General features: G+C 35.1%; 1 pseudogene; it reads left to right on the top strand.

Annotated features, from left to right (window-relative positions):
- The first annotated feature begins 386 nt into the window (after positions 1 to 386).
- On the top strand, positions 387 to 3,593 carry LOC123229659 (annotated as a pseudogene).
- Positions 3,594 to 15,067: the final 11,474 nt, after the last annotated feature.

A 15,067-nucleotide genomic window follows, 5' to 3' on the forward strand; every position in this document is an offset into this window, starting at 1 on the left:
TACCCACCCACACCGAGATAGATAGAGGTTCAATGAATCCAAATTCTAGGTTGACTAGCTAAACTCAATTCATTTCATCCACAACCATTAACAAGAATTTTAACATGTGTCAAGACAATGCTCACATGAATTCTTGGGGAAAAACCTCTTCCATCATAGATTTAAAGGTATCCTTTGTGTCTTCTTTTGCAATGGCTGAGCTGGGATTGCTTTGATTAGGCGAAATATTAATCAGAAGACCCTACTAATGGAGGCCGGAGGGTCCCTAAGAGTTCATATGTACCAAAGGTCAAAGTCTACTAACAAAATGATGTGTGTTTAATATTAATTCCACAGTGGAAATTGGATGGAGAGTTCGCCAAACTCTACCAGGTTGCCGGCTATAAATGGGGGGAATTTGCATAATTCAGCACAACATCAAAAAAGAAACAGACATGAGCAAATTAAGCTCTAAACTTACCACTCTCTTCCTTGTCTGGTTCTTGTGTGTTGTTGCTTCTACCTCTTCTACTGAAGAGGCAAATGCTCTCCTAAAATGGAAAGCTAGCTTTACAAACCAAACACAATCTCGGTTAACTTCTTGGACTCTGCTTTCTCCTAATGCCACCAACTCTAAGCCACTCACAACCCCATGTTCTTGGCTTGGAATTTCATGCAATTTAGCTGGAAGTGTCATCAAAATAAATCTTACCAGTTTCGGTTTAAATGGCACGTTGTATGAGTTTTCAACCTCCTCTTTCCCTCATCTTAAATATGTTGATCTTGCAGTAAATTCACTCTCTGGTGTTATTCCATCTCAGATTGATAATCTATCAAAGCTCATCTATCTTGATCTATCCTCTAATCAATTCTCTGGAAAAATCCCACCTGAAATTGGCCTCCTAACAAATCTTCAGGTCCTGCGCCTTGTTGAAAACCAATTGAATGGCTCAATTCCACCTGCAATTGGTCAATGTCGATCTCTTAGTGAGCTTGCCTTGTCTAGCAACAGTCTAGACGGTCAAATTCCTGCTTCTCTTGGTAATCTGAACAATTTGGTGAGGTTATTTCTCTTCAATAATTCGCTTTCAGGTTTCATTCCTGTAGAAATGGGAAATTCAACCAATTTGGTGGAACTTTACATGGATACCAACCGTCTTACAGGCCTCATTCCTTCCAGTTTTGGAAATTTTACAAAGCTTATTGTGTTGCATGCCTTTCACAATCAACTTTCTGGTCCCATTCCTGAAGAATTAGGAAATTTGAAGTGTCTTGAAGATCTAAGCCTTCAAGCCAACAATCTTTCTGGCTCTATTCCAGCATCATTGGGTTGGCTAACAAACCTCACCTTACTTTATCTCTATAGAAATCAGCTTTCTGGTCCCATTCCTAAAGACCTTGGAAACTTGAAATCTCTCACAGATCTACAGTTGAGTGTAAACCAATTAAATGGCTCACTTCCTTCTTCTTTTGGCAATCTAATTAATTTAGAAATATTATATCTTCGCCAAAACCAACTTTCTGGATCCATTCCTCAAGAAATAGAAAGTCTCATGAAATTGTCGGTACTGCAACTAAACACAAACCAGTTTACTGGTCCTCTGCCCAACATTTGCCAAGGTGGTTCACTCACAAACTTCTATGCAAGCAACAATAATCTCACAGGTAACATCCCCAAGGGCTTGAAAACATGCACAAGCTTGGAAAGAGTCCATCTTGAAGTCAACCAACTCACCGGAAATTTAGCAGCAGAGTTTGGTATCTATCCAAACCTGAGCTTCATAGACATAAGCCATAACAAATTTCATGGTGAAATATCATCTAAATGGGGAAGTTGTCCAAATTTAACTACCCTACGCGTGGCGAGGAACAATATCACTGGAAACATACCGCCAGAGATTGGCAATGCAGCTCAGCTACAGTCACTTGATCTTTCTTCCAACAGTTTAGTTGGGGAGATTCCAAGGACTTTGGGAAAGTTGACTTTTCTTACTAAGGTCAACTTCAGTGACAATCAACTTTCCAGTGTTATACCTCAAGAAATTGGGCTACTGGTTAATCTTGAGTCTTTGGACTTGTCCTTGAAGAAATTAAGCCAGGCAATACCAGAAGATCTTGGAAATCTAGTCAAGTTGCATAACTTGAATTTGAGCAACAACAAATTTAGCCAAGAAATTCCAGTTCAGTTCGAGAAGTTATTTCACTTATCTCAGTTAGATTTGAGTCATAATTCTCTCGGAGGAGAGATACCATCGCAAATCAGCCATTTGCAGAGCCTGGAGCTACTAAATCTCTCCCACAATTCTCTTACTGGTTCCATTCCAAACAGTTTTGAGGAAATGAAGGGCTTGTTGTATGGTGACGTATCCTACAATCAGTTGAAGGGCCCTATTCTTGAGAGCAAAGCATTTCAAGATGCTGATATGTTACGAGGGAACAAGGGATTGTGCGGTAATGTTCGGGGATTCCCACCATGCACATCTCCTGTCACTTACAAACATAGAAATGGAAAGGTCAAAAAATTGGTGTTTTCAGTTATATTCCCTCTTTTGGGAGTTCTTTTGCTTGCACTCGGGTTTTTCTTAATTTTTCAGAAAAGAAGGAAAAATAAATCAGCTGAACAAAGCGGTGAGGAGGATGGCGAGCTTCTCTCGGTGTCAACTGTTGAAGGAAGAATTCTGTACAAAGAAATCATGGATTCAACCAAAGCTTTTGATGCTAGGTACTGTATTGGGAAAGGAGGATACAGTAGCGTTTATAAGGCCATGCTGCCATCAGGTAGCATAGTAGCTGTTAAAAAACTCCACCCGTTACCAAATGTTGAAATAACACATCAAAAGGAGTTTTTGAATGAGATCAAGACTTAAACGGAGATATGACACCGAAACATTGTGAAGTTGTACGGCTTTTGTTCAAACAAGCAACACTCTTTTTTGGTTTACGAGTATCTTGAAAGGGGTAGTTTGACCACAATCTTGAGCAAAGAAGAAACCACTAAAGAATTGAATTGGTTCAAGAGGGTGAATATCGTCAGGGATGTGGCTCATGTGCTGTCTTACATGCATCATAATTGCTCTATTCCGATTGTTCATCGAGACATATCAAGCAACAACATTCTGCTTGATGAGGATTATGTGGCCCATGTTTCAGATTTTGGCACTGCTAAGCTGTTGAAGAGAGACTCATCCAATTGGACTGAACTTGCTGGCACATATGGATACATTGCACCAGGTACTATAGCTCATCCTGAATTGCATGCATAATTTTAATATATGACATAATGTTTGTATAATGATGATTCAGACTGTATTTTTTCAGAGTTCGCTTATACCATGAAAGTTACAGAAAAATGTGATGTGTATGGTTTTGGAGTGTTAGCAGTGGAAGTGATTAAAGGAAAGCATCCGGTTGATACAATCGCCTCTCTATTGTCCCATTTAACAAGTGAGAGCATGCTGGTGAAAGATATTCTGGACCAACGACTTCCACTTCCTCCTCCTGAAGTTGAGGAACAAGTGATGACCATTGTAAAGCTAGCAACTGCTTGCTTACATGTCAATCCACAATCTAGGCCATCCATGCACATGATTTCCCAGATGTTAGATAAGTTCTAGAGCCCTTTATTTAAATCCGGACAAATAAATTGTATTGTAAAAGGTTAGGATAAAGTATTATAATGTAATCTAAACTCAAATCTTAATTTTATGAAATAAAAAAATAATAAATAACTAAATTGAAATTTTAATTCTATGAAATAAAAAATAATAAATAATTAAACTAGAATCTTAACAGTATAAAATAAAAAAATAATAAATAACACATCAAAATCAGACTTAATAAAAAATAAAATTTGGTAAAAATCAAATTTGATTAGAATCAAATCAAATAGAAATCTTTTTAACAGATTTGACAAACTATAGTTTCAATCACATCTCCAAGATGAATTTTCAAATAATAATGTTATACACAAAATTTTATACATAAATAAAACGTGTCATCATATAATTGAATAATTAAAAATAAAAAAACAATACCTAATCACATTATGACATATCATTATTTATATATAAAATTATGTGTAGTTTTATTTATTTTGAAATTATATTTAACAAGCCGGTTGGAGGTTTTATAATCAAAATGGTAACAAATAAAATAAAATTGAAACAACGTAAAAGAAAACTGTTTCATGAAAATTCTGTCGGATAATGACAGTCAACGCAGAAGCAGGAGTAAATGATAAACTCATTTGTCATCTTCAAAATCGACATCCATCTCTATCAAACCCAACCAGAGAGATGGACCGAAGAAAATATTACATTCACTCTTTGGTTGTATTAGAAGACATGCATGGTTCCAACTTCCACCCCATTCTGCCAATGTTCAGTCACATGTTGGGCCCGTAACTGGTATGGAAAAGTCATAGCAGAGCATAGCCTCTTGCATAGAGTATTTTCCAGGAAAAATACCTCCGCCAAACGCAAACAAAGACCTTGACGAGAATGGAACGGCAATAAGTGGTGGAAAGCAGTCATAATTTTAGGACATTGGTCCCAGTTAGAGTATAATCTTTCCATATCATTTTTATATTCTTTGAAAGAGTCCTTTGTCATCTCTTAAGAAAATCTCAGAATTGAAGGGGAAATAAACTAGGGAAATTGAAATTTTTACCACTATTTTAATTCACGTATACAAAAATGTCACATATCCTAAAGCTTAAATAAATATACTACAACAGTAATTAACTTTCCTAAAATACCCCTCTTTAATTTTTCATGCAGACATTCTCTCACTTCTTCTCTGCAACTTTTTTTCCTCTTCTTCTTCTTCTTTCAAAGTGATAAAGGAATCACTTTCTCTTCTTCCTTATCTTCAAAAACAAAAGAAAGAAGAAAAATACTGAATTCTTCAGATTAAAAATTCTTCAAAATAAGGAAAATAAAAAAAAAGCAACCCATAAAAACTCAACCACATCCACTTTATAGGCTGAAAGAAATAATGATTAAAGAAGATCATTTAGTAGGATTTATCTGAAAAAAAATAAAAAATTAACATTTAAGGATTTAAACTGAAAAAAAAATTAACGAAAAAAAGAAAAAAAGGCGTGTACTGGGAACCAAGGGTTGTTGTCAACGCCAACTCCTGGCACCTTGTTATTTTATATTATAATATTATATATTATAATATAAAATATTATATAATATTATATATATTATTATAAGGGTTGGCGTGGCATTTCCGCCAACCCTTACCTACTCCAAGCTTTAAGTTTTATAAAAGCGAGCCCACCCTAAATTATAATAACGTCAATTTTCTTTCACCAATAGTTTTAGTTTATAAACGGTGGGCTCACCCTAAATTATCACAAGAGTTTCAGGAAAGATAGAAACAGACATGGGCAAATTAGCCCGACTCTACTAACTTGCTGACTATAAATAAGAGGGAATTTGTATACTATCAACACAATATCAAAAAAGAAACAGACATGGGTAAATTAAGTTTTAAAAAACTACTTACCCTTCCCCTCCATGTCCAGTTCTTGTGTGTTATTGCTTCTGCCTCTTCTATTGAAGAGGAAAATTATACCTAATTATATGACAATACATATAAATTGTATCTATTTATCCACTTAAAATAGACAAATATAATATTACTTTTATATATATACATATACATAAATATATATATATATATATATATATATATATATATATATATATATATATATATATCCTGTTATAAGTTTGACTGTCAGAAAATAAAAAAAAGAATTAACACAATTTAGGTCATACCCGAAGGGATCTTGAGCAAGGAGAAGCCCATGATTGGAAATTTCAGTTATCAACTTATCACGAAGTTCACCAATTGAATGAGCAATGCATCTTTGCAACACACAGCAACCACGCTGACGAGTTGCAATTTCAACACAAAACCGTGCAGCTGAATCAAAAATAAACTGCAGGAAAAGTTATCAGAAAAAACATGAAGAAAAAAGATAAAAATTTAGAGTCTCTAGACAGTAGTATAGCAGGTCCAGCAAACTATCTATACTTTCAATGAAAAGCATACATCTAGTTAAAATCTTCACTTTTTCAATCAGAAGCTTAAAAGCCATTAATAAAAAACAATAAAGCATTTGAAAGGAGAATATTTTAGTAACCAATGCTTATCGAAAAAGACATGAAGTAAAGATAAATTTTATCTTCTTAAATTTATTTTAAGTTCATCTTGCCATCACTGGGTTGGAGTTGTCACTAATATGACAGGGTTCAGATTGGATTTGTACTGATGGGCTAATCCAGCAATAGGAATTATATCTGTATAATTTTCTTGCTGCTTATATTGTTAACAGTTGAACGGACTTTATCTCCCTGGATCCCCTCTGGCTGCAGAGCACCAAACATGGCCAGCTCCAAGAATTTAGAGGCTGTGAATTGTTGGTCCTGAATCCATGCATATGTATGTACCGAGCAAAAATTGTATAAACTATGCATGCAGGCGCTTGAGCCTAATGATGATCAGAATTTCCATAAAAGCTTCAACACCTACACTGACAGAGGATTATGAATTGGCAGGACAAGTCTACCAAACTAGGAGAATCGTTAATTTGTACGTAAAGAAGTTTGTGCCTGGTCAACATGAAGCCAGAATTTTTGCTGGCCCCTTACACACATGGACTAATCACTGTTAATCAGTTTGCCTATCAGTTAAACTATCCTAAGCATGTTGATAGCAATCATGCAAACTAATCAATCCCACACAACAAGAAAAACGACTGCATAGGAAAAACAATGAAGTGAACTTAAAAAAATATTGATACGTGTCAATAATAGTGATAAATTAAGAATATAGTTCAAGCAACAAAGAGGTGTCAATCCTTCCCAGGCAATTAGAGGTGCCCTTCCTCCCAAGGTAAAAGTCTCTATCAAATACTCTAACCAGATTTTCCTTCCTTTTTTACTTCATGTTGGCCTTTTTTCATCATATCTTAAAATCTGATCTTAATTCAAATTCTATTAATTCATTGATTTCCTAAATATAATGTAATCATAATTCCTTCATTATTTAAATATTATCATAATCTTTAATTATTATTATCGTAATCTTAAATTAGGAATTCAATTCCATTAAAATGTTTTGGGTTTAATTGAAACATGTATGGTTTGGAATTGATTAAGTGGATTGTGATTGGACTTGGCTGGTGAATGATTGAGCATGATGGGTAAATTGTATTTAAGTTAACTCAATTAGGTTTCGGATCAAGTCTAATGGTTTGTCTTGTTAATAAGTTGTGTTGGGATTTGAGTGTGAGCCGTTTAGTAGTTGGACTAGTTATTAGTGTGTGGGCGTGAGCGGTAATTAACATCTAATGCAAATTGGGTTGCATTGTTATTGTGGAATGGGATGATTGATTAAGTGGGTTTTTGGACTGAATTATTTCTTCATGATCCAATTCTTCTCTTCAGCTCTTTGTTTCACCCTTTTTTAATCTTTCTCTTCATTCACTTCTAGTTTTGCCTCACTCAACAAAGGCTTAAGGCAGAGATGTGTATGATTGAGTTTCATTGGCTAGGATTCATCAGAGTCTATTGTTCGATTACTGAAATCTATGGATCTTTTGTTTTGGCTTAGAATCAAGTTTGTGTATTTTGTCATCAACAACTTCAGTTCCATCATAGTTTCTTGTTTGTCAGCATTATTAAAAGACAACATCATTAACTCATTCATGTGTTCTCTCATTATTTTAAAGTCTCTGACCAAACAATTCAAACTAGTGTCAATGATGTCCCAACGTATCATAACCATCCCCATAATCGTCTCCAAATCAATATTATTATCCTCCAAATTCATAATGTACTGTGCAGATTTGACTTGCCACGCTATGAAACACTATCACTTAGCTAATAATTTAAGGCCAAAGGACTTATTCCTAACCAAGTTTTGATGCATTCCCAAATTCCCACCCTTAATTTTTCAAACACTGAAATACCCACCCATCATCCAACTCTTATTACATTTAGTTGTCAATTAAAAGGGCAAAAATGTCATTTCATCATTAATATTAACAAATATAATTTTAACCCATTTCCTCCCCCAGACTTTGAAAACTAACAATTTCACTCCAGATTCAACTTTTCCAGTTTTAAAAAATAACTTTTTTCCCTTCATCATAGGTTTTTTTTTTTTAATTCCCTCTCAGGTCACCATTTTTGTCTTTGGTGACACTCTCTTCCTACCCTAAACCTTTGTCGGCACTCCCTCTTTCTCCTAGGTGGTATATTTGACAATTCTATCATGATTTTTTGACCAAAAAACGAACAAGAGATTTGGATCTCCCACTCATTTTTGCGGCATCATTGCCCTTCCTTTGGTGGTTGATGATGCCGCGTTGAAGAAAGAAGGAGAGGGTCAAGGTTTTTGATTTGTGGGCAAGAACATCAGATCATTCCTTAGATTTCTTCAAATTGAAAAATCAACATGGGATCGTTGCTTGATTATTGCCAGTAATGTCAGCTTTCTTCGTTGGTCGAAGATGAAGGGAGAAGCCACCAAAGGTGGAGTGAGAAAATGGTGGAATATAAGAGTGCAACTGTGATGTTTCTAAAGTTTGGGGGGTGACAGAAGATGAAATTTTGTGTAACAGAAAATGATGGAATATCGTAATTTTCTGAATAATATACTCGTTTGGACCATCGCCATTGTCTAGACAAAGAGTTTAAACTCTTCATTTGGATTTCGTCGGTGTTTGCATTTGGATGACAAGTTAACTAGTGTCTATTTTGATGGGAGGATACAAGTAGCTGATTTACAATGTGGAGGTACTTGGTTTGGGGTGGATTACTGTTTGTCACTAATACTACCATTAATTTGTTATATTTGTTGTGTATGCCTCCAATAAAAATATCACATGTATAGCAATCATTATGCTTGAATATACTGACACAATTCAATATTGTAGACACTGACAAAGAGAATATATGTTAATATATAAGGATGAATATAGCAATAAGGACAAAAACAGGGATTTTAGGAAGAGAAGCCACAATAAAGCAGAGATAGATATGATCGTGATAGATACACAATATTTTTAAAATTGCACCAGTGATTGAATTAATTATCTCATTAATTTATAGTTTGATTAATTTAATTGATTAGTTTAGTTTATTATCAAATTATAATAAATAAATTTTATTTAAAAATTTGTAAAAAAATAAAATTAATCAAGATACCTATACTTATAAAAATTAGAACATATCTTTTTTAAAGAATAATAATTATTCATTTAATTTTAATGAAACAATTAAAATAAAAAAAGTCTTAATCTTATGATAAAAAAAATAATTTTATAAATTATTGCCTATATAACACATTTAAATAGATATGAGATACTTTTTTCCTTTTTATTTAATTTTTGAACTTATTTTTCTTACAAATCTTTAGAAATTTATCTAATTTAACAAAAAATAATCAAATTACTCAAAAAAATTAAAATTTAAAAAATTCAAAAATCAAACCCAATTAAATCTGGTTTTGACCGATTCATCTAGTCAAACCTAGTTTTTTATCGGATTTGACCGAATCAATAATAAAACTAATTTTTTATATTAATCGAATTGGATTTGAAGTCGGTCCCTGATTCAATAGGTTAAACCAGCCAATTTGGTCCAGTTTTTAAATCATTACAGGTACAATAATCAAAGGAAAAGAAATCATCATCGCCAAAGCATGAGCCGCAACTCTAGTCCTGATCATCAAAAACACTTTGGGAGAGACAAATATAATGAAGAGAGATGCAGTCAAAGTCGATCTTATAGAAAGCATTGGATGTTTACATTAGGGTTGGATTCAAAATGAGCTTATTCAAATTTAAAACGAGCTTTGCTTAAACTAGCCTGAGCTCGAGCTTGCCTTAAACGAGCCCGAGTACGAACGCGAGCTTGAATTTTAAACAAAAAATGAATACGAACCCGAATCCGAATACCGGTTAAGCGAGCTGAGCTCGACTTGTGAGCCGCTCACTCAAATGAGAAAACATTTAACTTGAAACAAATGACACCATTTGTTCCTTGAAATACGAGTTTGAAATTGAGCTACCGAGCCTAAAATGCGAACCCAAACCTAAATACACGAACCCGAACTAAGTGCGAGCCAAACTCGAATACTAAAATTATAAAACGAGCCAAATATAAACATGTGTTTACTGAGCTCGGCGAGCCCGAGCTTGGGTTCACTAAAAATAAGCTTGGCCCTATTCGAACTCAACTTGGCTCGTATCCAATTCTAGTTTTTATATATATATACACATTTTTTTCTATTAAATTAGTGGTGATTCTTCAACTAAATCTGGTGTTGAGCGGATCGTTTTAAAATATGAAACAAATATAGATGATATTAAAAACAATTAATGCAATAGTTTTAAAACATGTATATTGAAATCAAATTGAAATATTTTATATATATATTCTTTCATCATTGAATTGGCTTTTGTAATTTCTTATTATTTGGAAAATGTTTATATCTTGAAGTGTCTCCTCTAATCGGCATGGTATTGATTCTAAAAACGGCCCCTCTTCAACATAAGACTCAGAGCAGTGAGAGTCCTATTGGACACAACCCTAAAGAACACACCCCTGCTCCGAAAAGTGTGTCACCTGTTAAAGAGAGCACCGCCTCTCTCTTTCTCTCTCCAGAAGTTTCTCCACAAAGCGTCGCCTCTATGTTGCAAGTTGCTGCCACCTTCCAAATTATCCAGAGTTTGCAATGCAATTTTGCCGCCATTTTAGAAGAGTAGAGAAAGGTTAATATCAGTTTTGCTAACCGATTTCAACAAGCATAAATAGACTTGTTGGCCAGCCAATTGTGCGTGAAAAGAAGAAGCAGTGAGAGTGTTGTAGAGAAAAAAGAAATTGAGAGGCAGTGAGTGTAGAAAGTTAAGAAGTGAGTGATGTGAGTGTGTGCTTATGTGTGAGTGCAGTGATGTGCAAAAAAAAAGAGTGTGTCGATTGTGTAGTCAGTGTGAGTGTATTAAGTGTGTGGGTTTTGTTTAAAGTTTGTAACTATTAAGTAATAAAGTTATTATTTTAGTAGCACCACTCTTCTTTAACAAATAGTATCAAAGCAGATGGTCAGGGATCGGGATTGTGGAGGTTTTGAAAGTCGTTAGGATCACGATCGTGGAAGCTTTAAAGGCAGTAACGGGCCGTACGTAATGCACAAATCAGGTATGTAATTGTTAAGTCATGCCAAAACTTTGCCAGTGTTCAGTCTGGTACTGTGAAGTTAATTGGTCAGGGACCAAACTTTGTATATTGTTAGGCATTATTATCAAGTCATTATGGTAGATTTTTCAAGTTCAGTCGGTAAGATTGAGAAGTTCAATAACTTCAATTATAATAATTGGAGTACTCATATTCGGTTTTATCTATTGGGACAAGATTTATGAGATATAATAGGTGGCAAAGACACTACACCACCCACGTATGCTGAAGAATTAGAAGAGTGAAAGATTAAAGCTGGCAAAGCCCTGTACATCCTTATCGTAACATTCGAAGATGAGTGGTTGCAAACCATCAAGAGTGCAAAAACATTGAAGGAAGCTTGGGATGCACTGGCAGCTATATTCGTTAGGACACATGATGCAAAGTTGCAACACTTGAAAAACAAGCTCTTGTTGATCTCTCACTGAGACATGACAGTAAGCGAATATTTCTCTAAAGTTAAAACTCTTTGTGATGAACTTTCCAAATAAGACCATTAGAATGCAATCACTGAGACAAGAAAGAGAAGAATTATTGTTCACGGGTTGAGGCTGAAATATAATGCAATAGTTATGACCATCCATGGATGGGCAAAAAGGCCAACGTTATCGGGGTTAGATAATATATTGACCAATCAAGAAACTTTAGATAAACAATTGTCTTAGGTCTTAGTGAAAGATAAAAAGAGTGCTATCTTTAGTAATAAAATAGGGTACAAAAATAAAAGAATATAAAGGTCAAGGAGATCGGCAAAAACGACTAGATGGAAGAAGCTTTCAACTCAGAAATCTAAACGAAGATAAGAACAATCAGAAGTGTAACGATGTATGCTACAATTGTGGCAAGAAAGGTTATTTTGCCAGAGATTGTCGATATAGAAGAATAGAAGGAAATGTAACAACGTCGACCTTGAAGGAGAATCATAGTGAAGAAGAATGAGATTTTCAAGCATCCTATGTAGCTGAAAATCTAGAAAAGCTTGCAATCTCTTGTATCGTTGAGTCGGATGATGATGCAATGGCCCTTATCTTTGTGAGAGATGAAATCAATTATAATGATGATTGGATAGTAGACTCAAGCTGTTCGAATCATATGACTAGGCATAAAGACAAGTTTTCAAACATTTATGAATATAAAGGAAGGAGAATGGTTGTCATTGCGAACAACTTAAGATTGCCTATTACACATGTAGACTAGATAGTGATAACATCTCGGTTTGGCTCATAGCAAGTCCAAGTTATAGATGTCTTCCATGTGAAAGGAATAAAGAAGAACTTATTGTCAGTATCACAACTCACAACTCCAGACAACTATGTCGTGTTTGACCTAAGTGATGTTAAGTTGTATCGTAGTTTGAAGCCCATAGGTAAACCAATCATGGAGGGACATTAGTTAAAGTCTATCTATGTAATGTCAGCACAAACAACATATGTAAACAAGGCAAGGAAAAGTAAGACATCAAATTTATGGCATGCAAGGCTTAAACACATGAGTTACCACAAATTAAAAGTGATGATGAAGAAAGATATGCTCAAGGGTCTCTCATAGTTAGACGTAAAAGAAGACTAAGTATGTGTCGGGTGCTAATACAAGAAGGCTCATTGGCTCTCATATGAGGAGTCAACATACAAGAGTAAGACATCTCTTGAAATGATCCATTCAGATGTGTTTGGACCAGTAAAGTAAGCATTTATCAGTGGATTCAAATACATGATAAGCTTCATCGATGACTTCTCCAGGTATGTCTAGGTTTACTTTATGAAAGAAAAAGTAAAGACCCTTTCCAAGTTCAAGGAATTTAAAGAGAAGGTTGGAAAAGAAATAGGGAAAAATGTACAATGTTTACGTACAGATAACAAGGGAGAATATACATCACATGAGTTTACAAAATACTTACAAGAGAGTAGGATACGTAGACAATTCTCCTGTCCAAGCATGTTGCAGCAAAATAGAGTTGTTGAAAGAAAAAATTGGCGCTTGGCCAAGATTTGTATGAGCATGTTGCATGCAAAGAATATCCCACCTGGCTGAATGTATGAAGACAACAATACATGTGATTAATAGGTTACCACAAGCAAGGCTTGACTTTAAGTCATCTTTTGAGAAGTTATGGACTCTCAAGCCCACGGTATGCCATTTCAGAAAATTTGGATACGTTTGCTATGCGTTTGTGTCTGATCATTAACGAAACAAGTTTGATAAAAAGGCTATTAGTTGCATTTTTGTGGGTTGTGATGATCAGAAGAAAGGTTGGAAGTGTTGTGATCCAACAACGGGATGGTGTTACATATCAAGAAAAGTGGTGTTTGATGAGACATCCTCATGGTGGTCACCATAGGTCGATTTACTATTAGACTCCAAAGAGATTTAAGAAAAGCTTCAAGAGAAGGTTAAAGAAAATGATAAGCTTGACAAGGAGCAGCCAAGTAAAGAAGGAAGGATTGAAGAGCAACCAATAGTTGAACGCCAAGAGGGTAGAGTTGAGTCTTCTGAAAAATAAAAGAGTCCACAATAGACTTGAGTACCTCCTAGAGTGATGGAAGAACTTGAATCGAGTCAATTAGAAGAGTAGGAAGAGCAAGTACCTCAACTTAGGAGGTCTACAAGGATACATAAACCAAATCCCAAATATGCGACTGCAACATTAACGAAGATCTCAATATTGTAGACAGCTCAATATGACCACATACAAGATTGATGATACATGAGAGTAGGCGGTGAGAGGGAGTGCTAAAGAGAGCAATGCCTCTCTCTTTCTCTCCAGAAGTTTCTCCACAAGGCACCGCCTCCATGTTGCAAGTTGCTGCCACCTTCCAAATTATCTAGAATTTGCAATGCAAGTCTGCTGCCATTCTAGAGTAAAGAAAGGTTAATGCCAGTTTTGCTAAGTGAATTCATATAAATAGACTTGTTGGCCAGCCAATTGTGAGTGAAAAGAAGAAGCAGTGAGAATGCTGCAGAGGAAAAAGAAATTCAGAGGCAGTGAGTGTAGCAAGTTAAGAAGTGAGCGCTGCGAGTGTTTGCTTACGTGTGAGTGCTGTGATCTGCAAAAATAAAGAGTGTGCCGTATGTGTAGTAAGTGGGTTTGAACAAATCGTGTTCGTTCATTTAGAATCTTCTGACCGCCCGCCCTGACTGATTTTCATCCAACGATGAAAAAGCGCGTTGAGTTTTATTCCATGGCTGTTCTAGTTTACCCGTTGAAATTGTCAAGGACATTTATTTTCGTTGACGCAGCAAGAACGGTAACGCGCATAAGAAATTATTATCAGATTAGGGCTGGACTTAGACATGGCTGGGGGCTAGCCCGGTTCTCAGCCCAGCCATCAAGGGCCCCGTTTTTGGACTATCTGTGTGGTATGGACCGTAAAATTGTAGGTTGTAACCAGACAGGAAGTCCACGCAGGCTGTATCAAGGACTTTAAAGTCACGACCGTGGACTAATCCAATACAATCTATTAAAAATTTAAAATAATAAAAATATATAAATATATATGATTTTACAGGTCGATCAGCTAAAGACTAATGAAAACATGATCCAGAGGTCGCAGGTCATGCTGTGGACCTTGAAATGTTAATGCATCTGCCACTACTATGTCTAGCAAGACCGATCTGAGGTAGTTCAGATTTAAAAATTGATTTAATTTAATTTGACTTAATTCAGAATTTTTGGGCTTAAATTTGAATTAAAAGGTTAGATATATTTTTTAAATCAAATTAAATTCAAGTTTTAGAGAATTTGATTCAATCTTACTCGCAAGTTAAATAGATTGTTTGATTTGATTTAAATTTAGTTTGTAGTTTAATTTAAATTATATTAAACATTTATTAAA

Source organism: Mangifera indica, chromosome 11 (assembly GCF_011075055.1).
Source record: "Mangifera indica cultivar Alphonso chromosome 11, CATAS_Mindica_2.1, whole genome shotgun sequence".
Classification (NCBI taxonomy): Eukaryota; Viridiplantae; Streptophyta; class Magnoliopsida; order Sapindales; family Anacardiaceae; genus Mangifera; species Mangifera indica.